Raw genomic sequence first — 26,780 nt, 5'->3', positions numbered from 1 at the left:
GTGTAGATGCATTTTTTTTTGTGCCAAAATTATTTTTGGGAATTTCAGTGGTCTAGGATGCGGGTTAATGCCCCTTTCAGGCTGCAAATGTTTTTGGCACATTCAGAGCTCCCTGACACTGTTTTCGGGCTTTCAACATTTTATGGACTTTAGAGGGTCTACGATGCCTATAAACCCCTTTTTTGGGCCTCCAAACTTTTCAAATTTTTTGCAGGCCTAAGATGCATTTTAAGGCCTTTTTTGGGCAGCTAAAATATTCAGAACTTTCAGGCTGTAAAATGCATTTTTCATGCCAAAAATATTTTTGGGAATTTCAGGGGTCTAGGATGCAGTGTATTGCCCTTTTCAGACTGCAAATGTTTTTGGGACATTCAGAGCTCTCTGGCACATTATTTGGTCAACCAACATTTTCTGGACTTTAGGGGATCTACGATGCCTGTAAACCCCTTTTTTGGGCCTCCAAAGGTTTCTACATTTTTGCAGGCCTAAGATGCATTTTAAGGCTTTTTTTGGGCTGCTAACATTTTCTGAACTTTCAGGGGTGTAGTATGCATTTTTCGTGCCAACTTTCTTTTGGAGAATTTTAGTGGTATAGGATGCGGGTTAATGCCCCTTTCAGGCTACAAATGTTTTTGGGACATTCAGAGCTCTCTGGCACATTTTTTGGTCAACCAACATTTTCTGGACTTTAGGGGGTCTATGATGCCTGTAAACCCCTTTTTTTGGGCCTCCAAAGTTTTCTACATGTTTGCAGACCTGAGATGCATTTTAAGGCCTTTTTTGGGCTGCTAAAATATTCAGAACTTTCAGGGATGTAGGATGCATTTTTCGTGCCAAAAATATGTTTGGGAATTTCAGTGGTCTAGGATACGGGTTAATGCCCCTTTCAGGCTGCAAATGTTTTAGCGACATTCAGAGCTCCCAGGCACTGTTTTTGGGACACCAACTTTTTCTCAACTTTATGGGGACTATGATGCCTGTAAACCCCTTTTTTGGGCCTCCAAAGTTTTCTACATTTTTGCAGGCCTAATATGCAGTTTAAGGCCATTTTTGGGCTGCCAACGTTTTCTGAACTTTCAGGGGTGTATGATGCATTTTTTGTGCAAAAAATAATTTTGGGAATTTCAGTTGTCTAGGTTGCGGGTTAATGCCCCTCTCAGGCTACAAATGTTTTTGGGACATTCAGAGCTCTCTGGCACATTTTTTGGTCAACCAACATTTTCTGGACTTTAGGGGGTTAACGATGCCTGTAAACCCCGTTTTTGGGCCTCCAAAGTTTTCTACATATTTGCAGGCCTAAGATGCATTTTAAGGCCTTTTTTGGGCTGCTAAAATATTCAGAACTTTCAGGGATGTAGAATGATTTTTCGTGCCAAAAATATGTTAGGGAATTTCAGTGGTCTAGGATGCGGGTTAATGCCCCTTTCAGGCTGCACATGTTTTTGGGATATTCAGAGCTCCCTGGCACCGTTTTTGGGTCACCAACATTTTCTGGACTTTAGTGGGTCTAGGATGCCTGTAAACCCCTTTTTTGGGCCTCTAAAGTTTTCAACATTTTTGCAGTCCTAAGATGCATTTTAAGGCCTTTTTTGCGCTGCTAAAATATTCATAACTTTCAGAGGTGTAGGATGCATTTTTCGTGCCAACATTCTTTTGGGGAATTTCAGTGGTCTAGGATGCGGGTTAATGCCCCTTTCAGGCTGCAAATGTTTTTGGGACATTCAGAGTTCTATGGCACAGTTTTTGGGAACCAAGATTTTCTGGAATTTCGGGGCTCTACGATGCCTGTAAACCCCTTTTCTGGGACTCCAAAGTTTTCAATATTTTTGCAGGCCTAATATGCATTTTAAGGCCTTTTTCGGGCTGCTAACATATTCATAACTTTCAGGGGTGTAGGATGCATTTTTCGTGCTAAAAATATGTTTGGGAATTTCAGTGGTCTAGGATACGGGTTAATGCCCCTTTCAGGCTGCACATGTTTTTGGGACATTCAGAGCTCCCTGGCACCGTTTTAGGGTCACCAACATTTTCTGGACTTTAGGGGGTCTTGGATGCCTGAAAACCCCTTTTTTGGGTCTCCAAAGTTTTCTACATTTCTGCAGGCCTGAGATGCATTTTAAGGCCTTTTTTGGGCTGCAAACATATTCTGAACTTTCAGGGGTGTAGGATGCATTTTTAGTGCCAACATTCTTTTGGGGAATTTCAGTGGTTTAGGATGCAGGTTAATGCCCCTTTCAGGTTACAAATGTTTTTGGGACATTCAGAGCTCTCTGGCACAGTTTTTAGGCCACCAACATTTTCTGGACTTTAGAGGGTCTACGATGCCTATAAACCCCTTTTTTGGGCCTCCAAACTTTTCAAATTTTTTGCAGGCCTAAGATGCATTTTAAGGCCTTTTTTACGCTGCTAAAATATTCATAACTTTCAGGGGTGTAGGATGCCTTTTTCGTGGCAACATTATTTTGGGGAATTTCAGTGGTCTAGGATGCGGGTTAATGCCCCTTTCAGGCTGCAAATGTTTTTGGGACATTCAGAGCTCCCTGGCACTGTTTTTGGGACACCAACATTTTCTCAACTTTATGGGGTCTACGATGCCTGTAAACCCCTTTTATGGCCTCGAAAGTTTTCTACATTTTTGCAGACCTAAGATGCATATTAAGGCCTTTTTTGGGCTGCTAACATATTCTGAACTTTCAGGTGTGTAGATGCATTTTTTTTTGTGCCAAAATTATTTTTGGGAATTTCAGTGGTCTAGGATGCGGGTTAATGCCCCTTTCAGGCTGCAAATGTTTTTGGCACATTCAGAGCTCCCTGATACTGTTTTCGGGCCTTCAACATTTTATGGACTTTAGAGGGTCTACGATGCCTATAAACCCCTTTTTTGGGCCTCCAAACTTTTCAAAATTTTTGCAGGCCTAAAATGCATTTTAAGGCCTTTTTTGGGCAGCTAAAATATTCAGAACTTTCAGGCTGTAAGATGCATTTTTCATGCCAAAAATATTTTTGGGAATTTCAGGGGTCTAGGATGCAGTGTATTGCCCTTTTCAGACTGCAAACGTTTTTGGGACATTCAGAGCTCTCTGGCACATTTTTTGGTCAACCAACATTTTCTGGAATTTAGGGGGTCTACGATGCCTGTAAACCCCTTTTTTGGGCCTGCAAAGTTTTCTACATTTTTGCAGGCCTAAGATGCATTTTAAGGACTTTTTTGGGCTGCTAACATTTTCTGAACTTTCAGTGGTGTAGTATGCATTTTTCGTACCAACATTATTTTGGGGAATTTCAGTGGTCTAGGATGCGAGTTAATGCCCCTTTCACGCTGCAAATGTTTTTGGAACATTCAGAGCTCCCTGGCACCATTTTTGGGTCACCAACATTTTCTGGACTTTAGGGGGTCTTGGATGCCTGAAAACCCCTTTTTTGGGCCTCCAAAGTTTTCTACATTTCTGCAGGCCTGAGATGCATTTTAAGGCCTTTTTTGGGCGGCTAACATATTCTGAAATTTCAGGGGTGTAGGATGCATTTTTAGTGCCAACATTCTTTTGGGGAATTTCAGTGGTTTAGGGTGCAGGTTAATGCCCCTTTCAGGCTACACATGTTTTTGGGACATTCAGAGCTCTCTGGCACAGTTTTTAGGCCACCAACATTTTCTGGACTTTAGGGGGTCTAAGATGCCTGTAAACCCCTTTTTTGGGCCTCCAACATTTTCTACATTTTTGCAGGCCTACGATGCATTTTAAGGCCTTTTTTCGGCTGCTAACATATTCTGAACTTTCAGGGGTGTAGGATGCATTTTTTGTGCCAAAAATATTTTTGGGAATTTCAGTGGTCTAGGATGCGGGTTAATGCCCCTTTCAGGCTGCACATATTTTTGGACATTCAGAGCTCCATGGCACCGTTTTTGGGTCACCAACATTTTCTGGACTTTAGTGAGTCTTGGATGCCTGAAAATACCTTTTTTGGGCCTCCAAAACTTTCTACATTTCTGCATTCCTGAGATGCATTTTAAGGCCTTTTTTGGCTGCTAACATATTCTGAACTTTCAGGGGTGTAGGATGCATTTTTAGTGCCAGCATTCTTTTGGGGAATTTCAGTGGTTTAGGTTGCAGGTTAATGCCCCTTTCAGGCTACACATGTTTTGGGGACATTCAGAGCTCTCTGGCACAGTTTTTAGGCCACCAACATTTTCTGGACTTTAGGGGGTCTACGCTGCCTGTAAACCCCTTTTTTGGGCCTCCAAAATTTTCTACATTTTTGCAGGCCTAAGATGCATTTTAAGGCCTTTTTTCGGCTGCTAACATATTGTGAACTTTCAGAGGTGTAGGATGCATTTTTCGTGCCAACATTCTTTTGGGGAATTTCAGTGGTCTAGGATGCGGGTTAATGCCCCTTTCAGGCTGCAAATGTTTTTGGGACATTCAGAGTTCTATGGCCCAGTTTTTGGGAACCAAGATTTTCTGGAATTTAGGGGCTCTACAATGCCTTTAAACCCATTTTTTGGGCCTCCAAAGTTTTCAACATTTTTGCAGGCCTAAGATGCATTTTAAGGCCTTTTTGGGCTGCAAACATATTCTGAACTTTCAGGGGTGTAGGATGCATTTTTAGTGCCAACATTCTTTTGGGGAATTTCAGTGGTTTAGGATGCAGGTTAATGCCCCTTTCAGGTTACAAATGTTTTTGGGACATTCAGAGCTCTCTGGCACAGTTTTTAGGCCACCAACATTTTCTGGACTTTAGAGGGTCTACGATGCCTATAAACCCCTTTTTTGGGCCTCCAAACTTTTCAAATTTTTTGCAGGCCTAAGATGCATTTTAAGGCCTTTTTTACGCTGCTAAAATACTCATAACTTTAGGGGTGTAGGATGCCTTTTTCGTGGCAACATTATTTTGGGGAATTTCAGTGGTCTAGGATGCGGTTAATGCCCCTTTCAGGCTGCAAATGTTTTTGGGACATTCAGAGCTCCCTGGCACTGTTTTTGGGACACCAACATTTTCTCAACTTTATGGGGTCTACGATGCCTGTAAACCCCTTTTATGGCCTCGAATGTTTTCTACATTTTTGCAGACCTAAGATGCATATTAAGGCCTTTTTTGGGCTGCTAACATATTCTGAACTTTCAGGTGTGTAGATGCATTTTTTTTTGTGCCAAAATTATTTTAGGGAATTTCAGTGGTCTAGGATGCGGGTTAATGCCCCTTTCAGGCTGCAAATGTTTTTGGCACATTCAGAGCTCCCTGATACTGTTTTCGGGCCTTCAACATTTTATGGACTTTAGAGGGTCTACGATGCCTATAAACCCCTTTTTTGGGCCTCCAAACTTTTCAAAATTTTTGCAGGCCTAAAGTGCATTTTAAGGCCTTTTTTGGGCAGCTAAAATATTCAGAACTTTCAGGCTGTAAGATGCATTTTTCATGCCAAAAATATTTTTGGGAATTTCAGGGGTCTAGGATGCAGTGTATTGCCCTTTTCAAACTGCAAACGTTTTTGGGACATTCAGAGCTCTCTGGCACATTTTTTGGTCAACCAACATTTTCTGGAATTCAGGGGGTCTACGATGCCTGTAAACCCCTTTTTTGGGCCTCCAAAGGTTTCTACATTTTTGCAGGCCTAAGATGCATTTTAAGGCCTTTTTTGGGCTGCTAACATATTCTGAACTTTCAGGGGTGTAGGATGCATTTTTAGTGCCAGCATTCTTTTGGGGAATTTCAGTGGTTTAGGTTGCAGGTTAATGCCCCTTTCAGGCTACAAATGTTTTGGGGACATTCAGAGCTCTCTGGCACAGTTAGTTTTTAGGCCACCAACATTTTCTGGACTTTAGGGGGTCTACAATGCCTGTAAACCCCTTTTTTGGGCCTCCAAAATTTTCTATATTTTTGCAGGCCTAAGATGCATTTTAAGGCCTTTTTTCGGCTGCTAACATATTGTGAACTTGCAGGGGTGTAGTATGCATTTTTTGTGCCAAAAGTATTTTTGGGAATTTCAGTGGTCTAGGATGCGGGTTAATGCCCCTTTCAGGCTGTACATGTTTTTGGGACATTCAGAGCTCCCTGGCACCGTTTTTGGGTCCCCAACATTTTCTGGACTTTAGTGGGTCTAGGATGCCTGTAAACCCCTTTTTTGGGCCTCCAAAGTTTTCAACATTTTTGCAGTCCTAAGATGCATTTTAAGGCCTTTTTTGCGCTGCTAAAATATTCATAACTTTCAGAGGTGTAGGATGCATTTTTCGTGCCAACATTCTTTTGGGGAATTTCAGTGGTCTAGGATGCGGGTTAATGCCCCTTTCAGGCTGCAAATTTTTTTGGGACATTCAGAGTTCTATGGCACAGTTTTTGGGAACCAAGATTTTCTGGAATTTAGGGGCTCTACGATGCCTTTAAACCCATTTTTTGGGCCTCCAAAGTTTTCAACATTTTTGCAGGCCTAAGATGCATTTTAAGGCCTTTTTTCGGCTGCTAACATATTGTGAACTTTCAGGGTTGTAGTATGCATTTTTTGTGCAAAAAATAATTTTGGGAATTTCAGTGGTCTAGGTTGCGGGTTAATGCCCCTTTCAGGCTGCAAATGTTTTTGGCACATTCAGAGCTCCCTGACACTGTTTTCGGGCCTCCAACATTTTATGGACTTTAGGGGGTCTACAATGCCTGTAAACACCTTTTTTGGGCCTCCAAAGTTTTCAACATTTTTGCAGGCCTAAAATGCATTTTAAGGTCTTTTTTGGGCAGCTAACATATTCGGAACTTTCAGGGGTGTAGTATGCATTTTTCGTGCTAACTTTCTTTTGGAGAATTTTAGTGGTCTAGGATGCGGGTTATTGCCCGTTTCAGGCTACACATGTTCTTGGGACATTCAGAGCTCTCTGGCACAGTTTTTAGGCCACCAACATTTTCTGGACTTTAGGTTGTCTATGGTGCCTGTAAAGCCCTTTTTTGGGCCTCAACAGTTTTCTACATTTTTGCAGGCCTAAGATGCATTTTAAGGCCTTTTTTCAGCTGCTAACATATTCTGAACTTTCAGGGGTGTAGGATGTATTTTTAGTGCCAACATTATTTTGGGGAATTTCAGTGGTTTAGGATGCAGGTTAATGCCCCTTTCAGGCTACACATGTTTTGGGGACATTCAGAGCTCTCTGGCACAGTTTTTAGGCCACCAACATTTTCTGGACTTTAGGGGGTCTACGATGCCTGTAAACCCCTTTTTTGGGCCTCCAAAATTTTCTACATTTTTGCAGGCCTAAGATGCATTTTAAGGCCTTTTTTCGGCTGCTAACATATTTTGAACTTTCAGGGGTGTAGTATGCATTTTTTGTGCCAAAAGTATTTTTGGGAATTTCAGTGGTCTAGGATGCGGGTTAATGCCCCTTTCAGGCTGCACATGTTTTTGGGACATTCAGAGCTCCCTGGCATCGTTTTTGGGTCACCAACATTTTCTGGACTTTAGTGGGTCAGGGATGCCTGTAAACCCCTTTTTTGGCCCTCCAAAGTTTTCAACATTTTTGCAGTCCTAAGATGCATTTTAAGGCCTTTTTTGGGCAGCTAACATATTCGGAACTTTCAGGGGTGTAGTATGCATTTTTCGTGCCAACTTTCTTTTGGAGAATTTTAGTGGTCTAGGATGCGGGTTATTGCCCGTTTCAGGCTACACATTTGTTTGGGACATTCAAAGCTCTGGCACTTTTTTTGGGCAACCAAGATTTTCTGGATTTTAGGGGGTCTACAATGCCTGTAAATCCCTTTTTTGGGCCTCCAAAGTTTTCTACATTTTTGCAGGCCTAATATGCATTTTAAGGCCTTTTTTGGGATGCCAACATTTTCTGAACTTTCAAGGGTGTATGATGCATTTTTTGTGCAAAAAATAATTTTGGGCATTTCAGTGGTCTAGGTTGCGGGTTAATGCCCCTTTCAGGCTGCAAATGTTTTTGGCACATTCAGAGCTCCCTGACACTGTTTTCGGGCCTCCAACATTTTATGGACTTTAGGGGGTCCACGATGCCTGTAAACCCCTTTTTTGGGCCTCCAAAATTTTCTACATTTTTGCAGGCCTAAGATGCATTTTAAGGCCTTTTTTGGGCTGCTAACATATTCGGATCTTTCAGGGGTGTAGTATGCATTTTTCGTGCCAACTTTCTTTTGGAGAATTTCAGTGGTCTAGGATGCGGGTTAATGCCCCTTTCAGGCTGCAAATGTTTTTGGGACATTCAGAGTTCTATGGCACAGTTTTTGGGAACCAAGATTTTCTGGAATTTAGGGGCTCTACGATGCCTGTAAACCCCTTTTCTGGGCCTCCAAAGTTTTCAACATTTTTGCAGGCCTAAGATGCATTTTAAGGCCTTTTTTGGGCAGATAAAATGTTCAGAACTTTCAGGCTGTAGGATGCATTTTTCATGCCAAAAATATTTTTGGGAATTTCAGTGGTCTAGGATGCGGGTTAATGACCCTTTCAGACTGCAAATGTTTTTGGGACATTCAGAGCTCTCTGGCACCGTTTTGGGGCAACCAAACTTTTCTGGACTTTAGGGAGTCTACGATGCCTGTAAACCCCTTTTTTGTGCCTCCAAAATTTTCTACATTTTTGCAGGCCTAAGATGCATTTTAAGGTCTTTTTTGGGCTGCTAACATATTCTGAACTTTCAGGGGTGTAGGATGCATTTTTTGTGACAAAAATATTTTTGGGAATTTCAGTGGTCGAGGATGCAGGTTAATGCCCCTTTCAGGCTGAACATGTTTTTGGGACATTCAGAGCTCTCTGGCACCGTTTTGGGGCAACCAAACTTTTCTGGACTTTAGGGGGGTCTACGATGCCGGTAAACACCTTTTTTGGGCCTCCAAAATTTCCTGCATTTTTGCAGGCCTAAGTTGCATTTTAAGGCCTTTTTGCGCTGCTAAAATATTCATAACTTTCAGGGGTGTAGGATGCATTTTTCGTGGCAAAAATATTTTGTGGAATTTCAGTGGTCTAGGATGCGGGTTAATGCCCCTTTCAGGCTGCAAATGTTTTTGGGACATTCAGAGCTCCCTGACACGGTTTTTGGGCCACCAACATTTTCTGGACTTTAGTGGGTGTAGGATGCCTGTAAACCCGTTGTTTGGGCCTCAAAGGTTTTCAACATTTTTGCAGGCATAACATGCATTTTAAGGCCTTTTTTCGGCTGCTAGCATATTCTGAACGTTCAGGGGTGTAGGATGTATTTTTTGTGCCAAAATTATTTTTGGGAATTTCAGTGGTCTGGCATGTGGGTTAATGCCCCTTTCAGGCTGCAAATGTTTTTTGGACTTTCAGAGCTCTCTGACACAGTTTTTGGTCAACCAACATTTTCTGGACTTTAGGGGGTCTAGGATGCCTGTAAACCCCTTTTTTTGGGCCTCCAAAGTTTTCAACATTTTTGCAGGCCAAAGATGCATTTGAAGGCCTTTTTTGAGAAGCTAAAATATTCAGAACTTTCAGGGGTGTAGTATGCATTTTTCGTGCCAACTTTCATTTGGGGAATTTTAGTGGTCTAGGATGCGGGTTAATGCCCCTTTCAGGCTGCAAATGTTTTTGGGACATTCAGAGCTCCCTGACACGGTTTTTGGGCCACCAACATTTTCTGGACTTTAGGGGGTGTAGGATGCCTATAAACCCATTGTTTGGGCCTCAAAAGTTTTCAACATTTTTGCAGGCATAACATGCATTTTAAGGCCTTTTTTCGGCTGCTAGCATATTCTGAACGTTCAGGGGTGTAGGATGTATTTTTTGTGCCAAAATTATTTTTGGGAATTTCAGTGGTCTGGCATGTGGGTTAATGCCCCTTTCAGGCTGCAAATGTTTTTGGGACTTTCAGAGCTCTCTGGCACAGTTTTTAGGCCACCAACATTTTCTGTACTTTAGGGGGTCTACGATGCCTGTAAACCCCTTTTTTGGGTCTCCAAAGTTTTCAATATTTTTGCAGGCCTAAGATGCATTTTAAGGCCTTTTTTGGGCTGCTAACATATTCTGAACTTTCAGGGGTGTAGGATGCATTTTTCGTGCCAACTTTCTTTTGGAGAATTTTAGTGGTCTAGGATGTGGGTTAATGCCCCTTTCAGGCTACAAATAGTTTTGGGACATTCGGAGCTCTCTGGCACAGTTTTTAGGCCACCAACATTTTCTGGACTTTAGGGGATTTACGATGCCTGTAAACCCCTTTTTTGGGTCTCCAAAGTTTCAATATTTTTGCAGGCCTAAGATGCATTTTAAGGCCTTTTTTGGGCTGCTAACATATTCTGAACTTTCAGGGGTGTAGGATGCATTTTTCTTCCCAACATTCATTTGGGGAATTTCAGTGGTTTAGGATGCAGGTTAATGCCCCTTTCAGGCTGCACATGTTTTTGGAACATTCAGAGCTCCCTGACACTGTTTTTGGGCCACCAACATTTTCTGGACTTTAGGGTGTCTAGGATGTCTGTAAACCCCTTTTTTGGGCCTCCAAAGTTTTCAACATTTTTGCAGGCCTAAGATGCATTTTAAGGCCTTTTTTGCGCTGCTAAAATATTCATAACTTTCAGGGGTGTAGGATGCATTTTTCAGGCCATTAATACTTTTGGAAATATCCTGTGTCTAGGATGCGGGTTAATGCCCTTTACAGGCTGCAAATGTTTTTCGGACATTCAGAGCTCTCGGACCCAGTTTTTGGGCCACCAACATTTTCTGGACTTTAGGGTGTCTAGGATGTCTGTAAACCCCTTTTTTGGGCCTCTAAAGTTTTCTACATTTTTTGCAGGCCTAAGATGCATTTTAAGGCCTTTTTTGGGCTGCTAACATATTCTGAACTTTCAGGGGTGTAGAATGCATTTTTCGTGCCAACTTTCATTTGGGGAATTTTAGTGGTCTAGGATGCGGGTTAATGCCCCTTTCAGGCTGCAAATGTTTTTGGGACATTCAGAGCTCCCTGACATGGTTTTTGGGCCAACAACATTTTCTGGACTTAAGGGGGTGTAGGATGCCTGTAAACCCCTTTTTTTGGGCCTCCAAGATTTTCAACATTTTTGCAGGCCTAAGATGCATTTTAAGGTCTTTTTAGGGCAGCTAAAATATTCTGAACTCTCAGGGGTGTAGGATGCATTTTTCATGCCAAAAATATTTTTGGGAATTTCAGTGGTCTAGGATGCAGGTTAATGCCCCTTTCAGGCTGCACATTTTTTTGGGACATTCAGAGCTCTCTGACACGGTTTTTGGGCCACCAACATATTCTGGACTTTAGTGGGTCTAGGATGCCTGTAAACCCCTTTTTTGGGCCTCCAAAGTTTTCTACATTTTTGCAGGCCTAAGATGCATTTGAAGGCCTTTTTAGGGCTGCCAACATATTCTGAACTTTCAGGGGTGTAGTATGCATTTTTCGTGCCAACTTTCATTTGGGGAATTTTAGTGGTCTAGGATGCGGGTTAATGCCCCTTTCAGGCTGCAAATGTTTTTGGGACATTCAGAGCTCCCTGACACGGTTTTTGGGCCACCAACATTTTCTGGACTTAAGGGGGTGTAGGATGCCTGTAAACCCGTTGTTTGGGCCTCAAATGTTTTCAACATTTTTGCAGGCATAACATGCATTTTAAGGCCTTTTTTCGGCTGCTAGCATATTCTGAACGTTCAGGGGTGTAGGATGTATTTTTTGTGCCAAAATTATTTTTGGGAATTTCAGTGGTCTGGCATGTGGGTTAATGCCCCTTTCAGGCTGCAAATGATTTTTGGACTTTCAGAGCTCTCTGACACAGTTTTTGGTCAACCAACATTTTCTGGACTTTAGGGGGTCTAGGATGCCTGTAAACCCCTTTTTTTGGGCCTCCAAAGTTTTCAACATTTTTGCAGGCCTAAGATGCATTTTAAGGCCGTTTTTGAGAAGCTAAAATATTCAGAACTTTCAGGGGTGTAGTATGCATTTTTCGTGCCAACTTTCATTTGGGGAATTTTAGTGGTCTAGGATGCGGGTTAATGCCCCTTTCAGGCTGCAAATGTTTTTGGGACATTCAGAGCTCCCTGACACGGTTTTAGGGCCACCAACATTTTCTGGACTTTAGGGGGTGTAGGATGCCTGTAAACCCGTTGTTTGGGCCTCAAAAGTTTTCAACATTTTTGCAGGCATATCATGCATTTTAAGGCCTTTTTTCGGCTGCTAGCATATTCTGAACGTTCAGGGGTGTAGGATGTATTTTTTGTGCCAAAATAATTTTTGGGAATTTCAGTGGTCTGGCATGTGGGTTAATGCCCCTTTCAGGCTGCAAATGTTTTTGAAACATTCAGAGCTCTCTGGCACAGTTTTTGGGCCACCAACATTTTCTGGACTTTAGGGGGTGTAGGATGCCTGTAAACCCGTTGTTTGGGCCTCCAAAGTTTTCAACATTTTTGCAGGCCTAAAATGCATTTTAAGGCCTTTTTTGCGCTGCTAAAATATTCATAACTTTCAGGGGTGTAGTATGCATTTTTCAGGCCATTAATACTTTTGGAAATATCCTGTGTCTAGGATGCGGGTTAATGCCCTTTACAGGCTGCAAATGTTTTTCGGACATTCAGAGCTCTCGGACCCAGTTTTTGGGACACCAAAATGTTCTGGACTTTAGGGGGTCTTGGATGCCTGTAAACCCCTTTTTTGGGCCTCTAAAGTTTTCTACATTTTTTACAGGCCTAAGATGCATTTTAAGGCCTTTTTCGGCTGCTAACATATTCTGAACTTTCAGGGGTGTAGAATGCATTTTTCGTGCCAACTTTCATTTGGGGAATTTTAGTGGTCTAGGATGCGGGTTAATGCCCCTTTCAGGCTGCAAATGTTTTTGGGACATTCAGAGCTCCCTGACATGGTTTTTGGGCCACCAACATTTTCTGGATTTAAGGGGGTGTAGGATGCCTGTAAACCCCTTTTTTTGGGCCTCCAAGATTTTCAACATTTTTGCAGGCCTAAGATGCATTTTAAGGTCTTTTTAGGGCAGCTAAAATATTCTGAACTCTCAGGGGTGTAGGATGCATTTTTCATGCCAAAAATATTTTTGGGAATTTCAGTGGTCTAGGATGCAGGTTAATGCCCCTTTCAGGCTGCACATTTTTTTGGGACATTCAGAGCTCTCTGACACGGTTTTTGGGCCACCAACATATTCTGGACTTTAGTGGGTCTAGGATGCCTGTAAACCCCTTTTTTGGGCCTCCAAAGTTTTCTACATTTTTGCAGGCCTAAGATGCATTTGAAGGCCTTTTTAGGGCTGCCAACATATTCTGAACTTTCAGGGGTGTAGTATGCATTTTTCGTGCCAACTTTCATTTGGGGAATTTTAGTGGTCTAGGATGCGGGTTAATGCCCCTTTCAGGCTGCAAATGTTTTTGGGACATTCAGAGCTCCCTGACACGGTTTTTGGGCCACCAACATTTTCTGGACTTAAGGGGGTGTAGGATGCCTGTAAACCCGTTGTTTGGGCCTCATATGTTTTCAACATTTTTGCAGGCATAACATGCATTTTAAGGCCTTTTTTCGGCTGCTAGCATATTCTGAACGTTCAGGGGTGTAGGATGTATTTTTTGTGCCAAAATTATTTTTGGGAATTTCAGTGGTCTGGCATGTGGGTTAATGCCCCTTTCAGGCTGCAAATGTTTTTTGGACTTTCAGAGCTCTCTGACACAGTTTTTGGTCAACCAACATTTTCTGGACTTTAGGGGGTCTAGGATGCCTGTAAACCCCTTTTTTTGGGCCTCCAAAGTTTTCAACATTTTTGCAGGCCTAAGATGCATTTTAAGGCCTTTTTTGGGCTGCTAACATATTCTGAACTTTCAGGGGTGTAGAATGCATTTTTCGTGCCAACTTTCATTTGGGGAATTTTAGTGGTCTAGGATGCGGGTTAATGCCCCTTTCAGGCTGCAAATGTTTTTGGGACATTCAGAGCTCCCTGACATGGTTTTTGGGCCACCAACATTTTCTGGATTTAAGGGGGTGTAGGATGCCTGTAAACCCCTTTTTTTGGGCCTCCAAGATTTTCAACATTTTTGCAGGCCTAAGATGCATTTTAAGGTCTTTTTAGGGCAGCTAAAATATTCTGAACTCTCAGGGGTGTAGGATGCATTTTTCATGCCAAAAATATTTTTGGGAATTTCAGTGGTCTAGGATGCAGGTTAATGCCCCTTTCAGGCTGCACATTTTTTGGGGACATTCAGAGCTCTCTGACACGGTTTTTGGGCCACCAACATATTCTGGACTTTAGTGGGTCTAGGATGCCTGTAAACCCCTTTTTTGGGCCTCCAAAGTTTTCTACATTTTTGCAGGCCTAAGATGCATTTGAAGGCCTTTTTAGGGCTGCCAACATATTCTGAACTTTCAGGGGTGTAGTATGCATTTTTCGTGCCAACTTTCATTTGGGGAATTTTAGTGGTCTAGGATGCGGGTTAATGCCCCTTTCAGGCTGCAAATGTTTTTGGGACATTCAGAGCTCCCTGACACGGTTTTTGGGCCACCAACATTTTCTGGACTTAAGGGGGTGTAGGATGCCTGTAAACCCGTTGTTTGGGCCTCAAATGTTTTCAACATTTTTGCAGGCATAACATGCATTTTAAGGCCTTTTTTCGGCTGCTAGCATATTCTGAACGTTCAGGGGTGTAGGATGTATTTTTTGTGCCAAAATTATTTTTGGGAATTTCAGTGGTCTGGCATGTGGGTTAATGCCCCTTTCATGCTGCAAATGTTTTTTGGACTTTCAGAGCTCTCTGACACAGTTTTTGGTCAACCAACATTTTCTGGACTTTAGGGGGTCTAGGATGCTTGTAAACCCCTTTTTTTGGGCCTCCAAAGTTTTCAACATTTTTGCAGGCCTAAGATGCATTTTAAGGCCTTTTTTGAGAAGCTAAAATATTCAGAACTTTCAGGGGTGTAGTATGCATTTTTCGTCCCAACTTTCATTTGGGGAATTTTAGTGGTCTAGGATGCGGGTTAATGCCCCTTTCAGGCTGCAAATGTTTTTGGGACATTCAGAGCTCCCTGACACGGTTTTAGGGCCACCAACATTTTCTGGACTTTAGGGGGTGTAGGATGCCTGTAAACCCGTTGTTTGGGCCTCAAAAGTTTTCAACATTTTTGCAGGCATAACATGCATTTTAAGGCCTTTTTTCGGCTGCTAGCATATTCTGAACGTTCAGGGGTGTAGGATGTATTTTTTGTGCCAAAATAATTTTTGGGAATTTCAGTGGTCTGGCATGTGGGTTAATGCCCCTTTCAGGCTGCAAATGTTTTTGGGACTTTCAGAGCTCTCTGACACAGTTTTTGGTCAACCAACATTTTCTGGACTTTAGGGGGTCTAGGATGCTTGTAAACCCCTTTTTTTGGGCCTCCAAAGTTTTCAACATTTTTGCAGGTCTAAGATGCATTTTAAGGTCTGTTTTGGGCTGCTAACATATTCTGAACTTTCAGGGGTGTAGTATGCATTTTTCGTGCCAACTTTCTTTTGGAGAATTTTAGTGGTCTAGGATGTGGGTTAATGCCCCTTTCAGGCTACAAATAGTTTTGGGACATTCAGAGCTCTCTGGCACAGTTTTTAGGCCACCAACATTTTCTGGACTTTAGGGGGTCTACGATGCCTGTAAACCCCTTTTTTGGGTCTCCAAAGTTTCAATATTTTTGCAGGCCTAAGATGCATTTTAAGGCCTTTTTTCGGCTGCTAGCATATTCTGAACGTTCAGGGGTGTAGGATGTATTTTTTGTGCCAAAATAATTTTTGGGAATTTCAGTGGTCTGGCATGTGGGTTAATGCCCCTTTCAGGCTGCAAATGTTTTTGGGACTTTCAGAGCTCTCTGACACTGTTTTTGGGCCACCAACATTTTCTGGACTTTAGGGTGTCTAGGATGTCTGTAAACCCCTTTTTTGGGCCTCCAAAGTTTTCAACATTTTTGCAGGCCTAAGATGCATATTAAGGCCTTTTTTGGGCTGCTAACATATTCTGAACTTTCAGGTGTGTAGATGCATTTTTTTTTGTGCCAAAATTATTTTTGGGAATTTCAGTGGTCTAGGATGCGGGTTAATGCCCCTTTCAGGCTGCAAATGTTTTTGGCACATTCAGAGCTCCCTGATACTGTTTTCGGGCCTTCAACATTTTATGGACTTTAGAGGGTCTACGATGCCTATAAACCCCTTTTTTGGGCCTCCAAACTTTTCAAAATTTTTGCAGGCCTAAAATGCATTTTAAGGCCTTTTTTGGGCAGCTAAAATATTCAGAACTTTCAGGCTGTAAGATGCATTTTTCATGGCAAAAATATTTTTGGGAATTTCAGGGGTCTAGGATGCAGTGTATTGCCCTTTTCAGACTGCAAACGTTTTTGGGACATTCAGAGCTCTCTGGCACATTTTTTGGTCAACCAACATTTTCTGGAATTTAGGGGGTCTACGATGCCTGTAAACCCCTTTTTTGGGCCTGCAAAGTTTTCTATATTTTTGCAGGCCTAAGATGCATTTTAAGGACTTTTTTGGGCTGCTAACATATTCTGAACTTTCAGGTGTGTAGATGCATTTTTTTTTGTGCCAAAATTATTTTTGGGAATTTCAGTGGTCTAGGATGCGGGTTAATGCCCCTTTCAGGCTGCAAATGTTTTTGGCACATTCAGAGCTCCCTGATACTGTTTTCGGGCCTTCAACATTTTATGGACTTTAGAGGGTCTACGATGCCTATAAACCCCTTTTTTGGGCCTCCAAACTTTTCAAAATTTTTGCAGGCCTAAAATGCATTTTAAGGCCTTTTTTGGGCAGCTAAAATATTCAGAACTTTCAGGCTGTAAGATGCATTTTTCATGGCAAAAATATTTTTGGGAATTTCAGGGGTCTAGGATGCAGTGTATTGCCCTTTTCAGACTGCAAACGTTTTTGGGACATTCAGAGCTCTCTGGCACATTTTTTGGTCAACCAACGTTTTCTGGAATTTAGGGGGTCTACGATGCCTGTAAACCCCTTTTTTGGGCCTGCAAAGTTTTCTATATTTTTGCAGGCCTAAGATGCATTTTAAGGACTTTTTTGGGCTGCTAACATTTTCTGAACTTTCAGTGGTGTAGTATGCATTTTTCGTACCAACATTATTTTGGGGAATTTCAGTGGTCTAGGATGCGAGTTAATGCCCCTTTCACGCTGCAAATGTTTTTGGAACATTCAGAGCTCCCTGGCACCATTTTTGGGTCACCAACATTTTCTGGACTTTAGGGGGTCTTGGATGCCTGAAAACCCCTTTTTTGGGCCTCCAAAGTTTTCTACATTTCTGCAGGCCTGAGATGCATTTTAAGGCCTTTTTTGGGCGGCTAACATATTCTGAAATTTCAGGGGTGTAGGATGCATTTTTAGTGCCAACATTCTTTTGGGGAATTTCAGTGGTTTAGGGTGCAGGTTAATGCCCCTTTCAGGCTACACATGTTTTTGGGACATTCAGAGCTCTCTGGCACAGTTTTTAGGCCACCAACATTTTCTGGACTTTAGGGGGTCTAAGATGCCTGTAAACCCCTTTTTTGGGCCTCCAACATTTTCTACATTTTTGCAGGCCTACGATGCATTTTAAGGCCTTTTTTCGGCTGCTAACATATTCTGAACTTTCAGGGGTGTAGGATGCATTTTTTGTGCCAAAAATATTTTTGGGAATTTCAGTGGTCTAGGATGCGGGTTAATGCCCCTTTCAGGCTGCACATATTTTTGGACATTCAGAGCTCCATGGCACCGTTTTTGTGTCACCAACATTTTCTGGACTTTAGTGGGTCTTGGATGCCTGAAAATACCTTTTTTGGGCCTCCAAAATTTTCTACATTTCTGCATTCCTGAGATGCATTTTAAGGCCTTTTTTGGCTGCTAACATATTCTGAACTTTCAGGGGTGTAGGATGCATTTTTAGTGCCAGCATTCTTTTGGGGAATTTCAGTGGTTTAGGTTGCAGGTTAATGCCCCTTTCAGGCTACACATGTTTTGGGGACATTCAGAGCTCTCTGGCACAGTTTTTAGGCCACCAACATTTTCTGGACTTTAGGGGGTCTACGCTGCCTGTAAACCGCTTTTTTGGGCCTCCAAAATTTTCTACATTTTTGCAAGCCTAAGATGCATTTTAAGGCCTTTTTTCGGCTGCTAACATATTGTGAACTTTCAGAGGTGTAGGATGCATTTTTCGTGCCAACATTCTTTTGGGGAATTTCAGTGGTCTAGGATGCGGGTTAATGCCCCTTTCAGGCTGCAAATGTTTTTGGGACATTCAGAGTTCTATGGCCCAGTTTTTGGGAACCAAGATTTTCTGGAATTTAGGGGCTCTACAATGCCTTTAAACCCATTTTTTGGGCCTCCAAAGTTTTCAACATTTTTGCAGGCCTAAGATGCATTTTAAGGCCTTTTTGGGCTGCAAACATATTCTGAACTTTCAGGGGTGTAGGATGCATTTTTAGTGCCAACATTCTTTTGGGGAATTTCAGTGGTTTAGGATGCAGGTTAATGCCCCTTTCAGGTTACAAATGTTTTTGGGACATTCAGAGCTCTCTGGCACAGTTTTTAGGCCACCAACATTTTCTGGACTTTAGAGGGTCTACGATGCCTATAAACCCCTTTTTTGGGCCTCCAAACTTTTCAAATTTTTTGCAGGCCTAAGATGCATTTTAAGGCCTTTTTTACGCTGCTAAAATATTCATAACTTTAGGGGTGTAGGATGCCTTTTTCGTGGCAACATTATTTTGGGGAATTTCAGTGGTCTAGGATGCGGGTTAATGCCCCTTTCAGGCTGCAAATGTTTTTGGGACATTCAGAGCTCCCTGGCACTGTTTTTGGGACACCAACATTTTCTCAACTTTATGGGGTCTACGATGCCTGTAAACCCCTTTTATGGCCTCGAATGTTTTCTACATTTTTGCAGACCTAAGATGCATATTAAGGCCTTTTTTGGGCTGCTAACATATTCTGAACTTTCAGGTGTGTAGATGCATTTTTTTTTGTGCCAAAATTATTTTAGGGAATTTCAGTGGTCTAGGATGCGGGTTAATGCCCCTTTCAGGCTGCAAATGTTTTTGGCACATTCAGAGCTCCCTGATACTGTTTTCGGGCCTTCAACATTTTATGGACTTTAGAGGGTCTACGATGCCTATAAACCCCTTTTTTGGGCCTCCAAACTTTTCAAAATTTTTGCAGGCCTAAAGTGCATTTTAAGGCCTTTTTTGGGCAGCTAAAATATTCAGAACTTTCAGGCTGTAAGATGCATTTTTCATGCCAAAAATATTTTTGGGAATTTCAGGGGTCTAGGATGCAGTGTATTGCCCTTTTCAAACTGCAAACGTTTTTGGGACATTCAGAGCTCTCTGGCACATTTTTTGGTCAACCAACATTTTCTGGAATTCAGGGGGTCTACGATGCCTGTAAACCCCTTTTTTGGGCCTCCAAAGGTTTCTACATTTTTGCAGGCCTAAGATGCATTTTAAGGCCTTTTTTGGGCTGCTAACATATTCTGAACTTTCAGGGGTGTAGGATGCATTTTTAGTGCCAGCATTCTTTTGGGGAATTTCAGTGGTTTAGGTTGCAGGTTAATGCCCCTTTCAGGCTACAAATGTTTTGGGGACATTCAGAGCTCTCTGGCACAGTTAGTTTTTAGGCCACCAACATTTTCTGGACTTCAGGGGGTCTACAATGCCTGTAAACCCCTTTTTTGGGCCTCCAAAATTTTCTATATTTTTGCAGGCCTAAGATGCATTTTAAGGCCTTTTTTCGGCTGCTAACATATTGTGAACTTGCAGGGGTGTAGTATGCATTTTTTGTGCCAAAAGTATTTTTGGGAATTTCAGTGGTCTAGGATGCGGGTTAATGCCCCTTTCAGGCTGTACATGTTTTTGGGACATTCAGAGCTCCCTGGCACCGTTTTTGGGTCCCCAACATTTTCTGGACTTTAGTGGGTCTAGGATGCCTGTAAACCCCTTTTTTGGGCCTCCAAAGTTTTCAACATTTTTGCAGTCCTAAGATGCATTTTAAGGCCTTTTTTGCGCTGCTAAAATATTCATAACTTTCAGAGGTGTAGGATGCATTTTTCGTGCCAACATTCTTTTGGGGAATTTCAGTGGTCTAGGATGCGGGTTAATGCCCCTTTCAGGCTGCAAATTTTTTTGGGACATTCAGAGTTCTATGGCACAGTTTTTGGGAACCAAGATTTTCTGGAATTTAGGGGCTCTACGATGCCTTTAAACCCATTTTTTGGGCCTCCAAAGTTTTCAACATTTTTGCAGGCCTAAGATGCATTTTAAGGCCTTTTTTCGGCTGCTAACATATTGTGAACTTTCAGGGTTGTAGTATGCATTTTTTGTGCAAAAAATAATTTTGGGAATTTCAGTGGTCTAGGTTGCGGGTTAATGCCCCTTTCAGGCTGCAAATGTTTTTGGCACATTCAGAGCTCCCTGACACTGTTTTCGGGCCTCCAACATTTTATGGACTTTAGGGGGTCTACAATGCCTGTAAACACCTTTTTTGGGCCTCCAAAGTTTTCAACATTTTTGCAGGCCTAAAATGCATTTTAAGGTCTTTTTTGGGCAGCTAACATATTCGGAACTTTCAGGGGTGTAGTATGCATTTTTCGTGCTAACTTTCTTTTGGAGAATTTTAGTGGTCTAGGATGCGGGTTATTGCCCGTTTCAGGCTACACATGTTCTTGGGACATTCAGAGCTCTCTGGCACAGTTTTTAGGCCACCAACATTTTCTGGACTTTAGGTTGTCTATGGTGCCTGTAAAGCCCTTTTTTGGGCCTCAACAGTTTTCTACATTTTTGCAGGCCTAAGATGCATTTTAAGGCCTTTTTTCAGCTGCTAACATATTCTGAACTTTCAGGGGTGTAGGATGTATTTTTAGTGCCAACATTATTTTGAGGAATTTCAGTGGTTTAGGATGCAGGTTAATGCCCCTTTCAGGCTACACATGTTTTGGGGACATTCAGAGCTCTCTGGCACAGTTTTTAGGCCACCAACATTTTCTGGACTTTAGGGGGTCTACTATGCCTGTAAACCCCTTTTTTGGGCCTCCAAAATTTTCTACATTTTTGCAGGCCTAAGATGCATTTTAAGGCCTTTTTTCGGCTGCTAACATATTTTGAACTTTCAGGGGTGTAGTATGCATTTTTTGTGCCAAAAGTATTTTTGGGAATTTCAGTGGTCTAGGATGCGGGTTAATGCCCCTTTCAGGCTGCACATGTTTTTGGGACATTCAGAGCTCCCTGGCATCGTTTTTGGGTCACCAACATTTTCTGGACTTTAGTGGGTCAGGGATGCCTGTAAACCCCTTTTTTGGCCCTCCAAAGTTTTCAACATTTTTGCAGTCCTAAGATGCATTTTAAGGCCTTTTTTGGGCAGCTAACATATTCGGAACTTTCAGGGGTGTAGTATGCATTTTTCGTGCCAACTTTCTTTTGGAGAATTTTAGTGGTCTAGGATGCGGGTTATTGCCCGTTTCAGGCTACACATTTGTTTGGGACATTCAAAGCTCTGGCACTTTTTTTGGGCAACCAAGATTTTCTGGATTTTAGGGGGTCTACAATGCCTGTAAATCCCTTTTTTGGGCCTCCAAAGTTTTCTACATTTTTGCAGGCCTAATATGCATTTTAAGGCCTTTTTTGGGATGCCAACATTTTCTGAACTTTCAAGGGTGTATGATGCATTTTTTGTGCAAAAAATAATTTTGGGCATTTCAGTGGTCTAGGTTGCGGGTTAATGCCCCTTTCAGGCTGCAAATGTTTTTGGCACATTCAGAGCTCCCTGACACTGTTTTCGGGCCTCCAACATTTTATGGACTTTAGGGGGTCCACGATGCCTGTAAACCCCTTTTTTGGGCCTCCAAAATTTTCTACATTTTTGCAGGCCTAAGATGCATTTTAAGGCCTTTTTTGGGCTGCTAACATATTCGGAACTTTCAGGGGTGTAGTATGCATTTTTCGTGCCAACTTTCTTTTGGAGAATTTCAGTGGTCTAGGATGCGGGTTAATGCCCCTTTCAGGCTGCAAATGTTTTTGGGACATTCAGAGTTCTATGGCACAGTTTTTGGGAACCAAGATTTTCTGGAATTTAGGGGCTCTACGATGCCTGTAAACCCCTTTTCTGGGCCTCCAAAGTTTTCAACATTTTTGCAGGCCTAAGATGCATTTTAAGGCCTTTTTTGGGCAGATAAAATGTTCAGAACTTTCAGGCTGTAGGATGCATTTTTCATGCCAAAAATATTTTTGGGAATTTCAGTGGTCTAGGATGCGGGTTAATGACCCTTTCAGACTGCAAATGTTTTTGGGACATTCAGAGCTCTCTGGCACCGTTTTGGGGCAACCAAACTTTTCTGGACTTTAGGGAGTCTACGATGCCTGTAAACCCCTTTTTTGTGCCTCCAAAATTTTCTACATTTTTGCAGGCCTAAGATGCATTTTAAGGTCTTTTTTGGGCTGCTAACATATTCTGAACTTTCAGGGGTGTAGGATGCATTTTTTGTGACAAAAATATTTTTGGGAATTTCAGTGGTCGAGGATGCAGGTTAATGCCCCTTTCAGGCTGAACATGTTTTTGGGACATTCAGAGCTCTCTGGCACCGTTTTGGGGCAACCAAACTTTTCTGGACTTTAGGGGGGTCTACGATGCCGGTAAACACCTTTTTTGGGCCTCCAAAATTTCCTGCATTTTTGCAGGCCTAAGTTGCATTTTAAGGCCTTTTTGCGCTGCTAAAATATTCATAACTTTCAGGGGTGTAGGATGCATTTTTCGTGGCAAAAATATTTTGTGGAATTTCAATGGTCTAGGATGCGGGTTAATGCCCCTTTCAGGCTGCAAATGTTTTTGGGACATTCAGAGCTCCCTGACACGGTTTTTGGGCCACCAACATTTTCTGGACTTTAGTGGGTGTAGGATGCCTGTAAACCCGTTGTTTGGGCCTCAAAAGTTTTCAACATTTTTGCAGGCATAACATGCATTTTAAGGCCTTTTTTCGGCTGCTAGCATATTCTGAACGTTCAGGGGTGTAGGATGTATTTTTTGTGCCAAAATTATTTTTGGGAATTTCAGTGGTCTGGCATGTGGGTTAATGCCCCTTTCAGGCTGCAAATGTTTTTTGGACTTTCAGAGCTCTCTGACACAGTTTTTGGTCAACCAACATTTTCTGGACTTTAGGGGGTCTAGGATGCCTGTAAACCCCTTTTTTTGGGCCTCCAAAGTTTTCAACATTTTTGCAGGCCTAAGATGCATTTGAAGGCCTTTTTTGAGAAGCTAAAATATTCAGAACTTTCAGGGGTGTAGTATGCATTTTTCGTGCCAACTTTCATTTGGGGAATTTTAGTGGTCTAGGATGCGGGTTAATGCCCCTTTCAGGCTGCAAATGTTTTTGGGACATTCAGAGCTCCCTGACACGGTTTTTGGGCCACCAACATTTTCTGGACTTTAGGGGGTGTAGGATGCCTATAAACCCATTGTTTGGGCCTCAAAAGTTTTCAACATTTTTGCAGGCATAACATGCATTTTAAGGCCTTTTTTCGGCTGCTAGCATATTCTGAACGTTCAGGGGTGTAGGATGTATTTTTTGTGCCAAAATTATTTTTGGGAATTTCAGTGGTCTGGCATGTGGGTTAATGCCCCTTTCAGGCTGCAAATGTTTTTGGGACTTTCAGAGCTCTCTGGCACAGTTTTTAGGCCACCAACATTTTCTGTACTTTAGGGGGTCTACGATGCCTGTAAACCCCTTTTTTGGGTCTCCAAAGTTTTCAATATTTTTGCAGGCCTAAGATGCATTTTAAGGCCTTTTTTGGGCTGCTAACATATTCTGAACTTTCAGGGGTGTAGGATGCATTTTTCTTCCCAACATTCATTTGGGGAATTTCAGTGGTTTAGGATGCAGGTTAATGCCCCTTTCAGGCTGCACATGTTTTTGGAACATTCAGAGCTCCCTGACACTGTTTTTGGGCCACCAACATTTTCTGGACTTTAGGGTGTCTAGGATGTCTGTAAACCCCTTTTTTGGGCCTCCAAAGTTTTCAACATTTTTGCAGGCCTAAGATGCATTTTAAGGCCTTTTTTGCGCTGCTAATATATTCATAACTTTCAGGGGTGTAGGATGCATTTTTCAGGCCATTAATACTTTTGGAAATATCCTGTGTCTAGGATGCGGGTTAATGCCCTTTACAGGCTGCAAATGTTTTTCGGACATTCAGAGCTCTCGGACCCAGTTTTTGGGCCACCAACATTTTCTGGACTTTAGGGTGTCTAGGATGTCCGTAAACCCCTTTTTTGGGCCTCTAAAGTTTTCTACATTTTTTGCAGGCCTAAGATGCATTTTAAGGCCTTTTTTGGGCTGCTAACATATTCTGAACTTTCAGTGGTGTAGAATGCATTTTTCGTGCCAACTTTCATTTGGGGAATTTTAGTGGTCTAGGATGCGGGTTAATGCCCCTTTCAGGCTGCAAATGTTTTTGGGACATTCAGAGCTCCCTGACATGGTTTTTGGGCCAACAACATTTTCTGGACTTAAGGGGGTGTAGGATGCCTGTAAACCCCTTTTTTTGGGCCTCCAAGATTTTCAACATTTTTGCAGGCCTAAGATGCATTTTAAGGTCTTTTTAGGGCAGCTAAAATATTCTGAACTCTCAGGGGTGTAGGATGCATTTTTCATGACAAAAATATTTTTGGGAATTTCAGTGGTCTAGGATGCAGGTTAATGCCCCTTTCAGGCTGCACATTTTTTTGGGACATTCAGAGCTCTCTGACACGGTTTTTGGGCCACCAACATATTCTGGACTTTAGTGGGTCTAGGATGCCTGTAAACCCCTTTTTTGGGCCTCCAAAGTTTTCTACATTTTTGCAGGCCTAAGATGCATTTGAAGGCCTTTTTAGGGCTGCCAACATATTCTGAACTTTCAGGGGTGTAGTATGCATTTTTCGTGCCAACTTTCATTTGGGGAATTTTAGTGGTCTAGGATGCGGGTTAATGCCCCTTTCAGGCTGCAAATGTTTTTGGGACATTCAGAGCTCCCTGACACGGTTTTTGGGCCACCAACATTTTCTGGACTTAAGGGGGTGTAGGATGCCTGTAAACCCGTTGTTTGGGCCTCAAATGTTTTCAACATTTTTGCAGGCATAACATGCATTTTAAGGCCTTTTTTGGGCTGCTAGCATATTCTGAACGTTCAGGGGTGTAGGATGTATTTTTTGTGCCAAAATTATTTTTGGGAATTTCAGTGGTCTGGCATGTGGGTTAATGCCCCTTTCAGGCTGCAAATGTTTTTTGGACTTTCAGAGCTCTCTGACACAGTTTTTGGTCAACCAACATTTTCTGGACTTTAGGGGGTCTAGGATGCCTGTAAACCCCTTTTTTTGGGCCTCCAAAGTTTTCAACATTTTTGCAGGCCTAAGATGCATTTTAAGGCTGTTTTTGAGAAGCTAAAATATTCAGAACTTTCAGGGGTGTAGTATGCATTTTTCGTGCCAACTTTCATTTGGGGAATTTTAGTGGTCTAGGATGCGGGTTAATGCCCCTTTCAGGCTGCAAATGTTTTTGGGACATTCAGAGCTCCCTGACACGGTTTTAGGGCCACCAACATTTTCTGGACTTTAGGGGGTGTAGGATGCCTGTAAACCCGTTGTTTGGGCCTCAAAAGTTTTCAACATTTTTGCAGGCATATCATGCATTTTAAGGCCTTTTTTCGGCTGCTAGCATATTCTGAACGTTCAGGGGTGTAGGATGTATTTTTTGTGCCAAAATAATTTTTGGGAATTTCAGTGGTCTGGCATGTGGGTTAATGCCCCTTTCAGGCTGCAAATGTTTTTGAAACATTCAGAGCTCTCTGGCACAGTTTTTGGGCCACCAACATTTTCTGGACTTTAGGGGGTGTAGGATGCCTGTAAACCCGTTGTTTGGGCCTCCAAAGTTTTCAACATTTTTGCAGGCCTAAGATGCATTTTAAGGCCTTTTTTGCGCTGCTAAAATATTCATAACTTTCAGGGGTGTAGTATGCATTTTTCAGGCCATTAATACTTTTGGAAATATCCTGTGTCTAGGATGCGGGTTAATGCCCTTTACAGGCTGCAAATGTTTTTCGGACATTCAGAGCTCTCGGACCCAGTTTTTGGGACACCAAAATGTTCTGGACTTTAGGGGGTCTTGGATGCCTGTAAACCCCTTTTTTGGGCCTCTAAAGTTTTCTACATTTTTTACAGGCCTAAGATGCATTTTAAGGCCTTTTTGGGCTGCTAACATATTCTGAACTTTCAGGGGTGTAGAATGCATTTTTCGTGCCAACTTTCATTTGGGGAATTTTAGTGGTCTAGGATGCGGGTTAATGCCCCTTTCAGGCTGCAAATGTTTTTGGGACATTCAGAGCTCCCTGACATGGTTTTTGGGCCACCAACATTTTCTGGATTTAAGGGGGTGTAGGATGCCTGTAAACCCCTTTTTTTGGGCCTCCAAGATTTTCAACATTTTTGCAGGCCTAAGATGCATTTTAAGGTCTTTTTAGGGCAGCTAAAATATTCTGAACTCTCAGGGGTGTAGGATGCATTTTTCATGCCAAAAATATTTTTGGGAATTTCAGTGGTCTAGGATGCAGGTTAATGCCCCTTTCAGGCTGCACATTTTTTTGGGACATTCAGAGCTCTCTGACACGGTTTTTGGGCCACCAACATATTCTGGACTTTAGTGGGTCTAGGATGCCTGTAAACCCCTTTTTTGGGCCTCCAAAGTTTTCTACATTTTTGCAGGCCTAAGATGCATTTGAAGGCCTTTTTAGGGCTGCCAACATATTCTGAACTTTCAGGGGTGTAGTATGCATTTTTCGTGCCAACTTTCATTTGGGGAATTTTAGTGG

This window comes from Ambystoma mexicanum, chromosome 13 (genome assembly GCF_040938575.1).
Source record: "Ambystoma mexicanum isolate Mex_15411 chromosome 13, UKY_AmexF1_1, whole genome shotgun sequence".
NCBI classification, from domain to species: Eukaryota; Metazoa; Chordata; class Amphibia; order Caudata; family Ambystomatidae; genus Ambystoma; species Ambystoma mexicanum.
Note: the sequence above shows the minus strand (reverse complement) of the source record.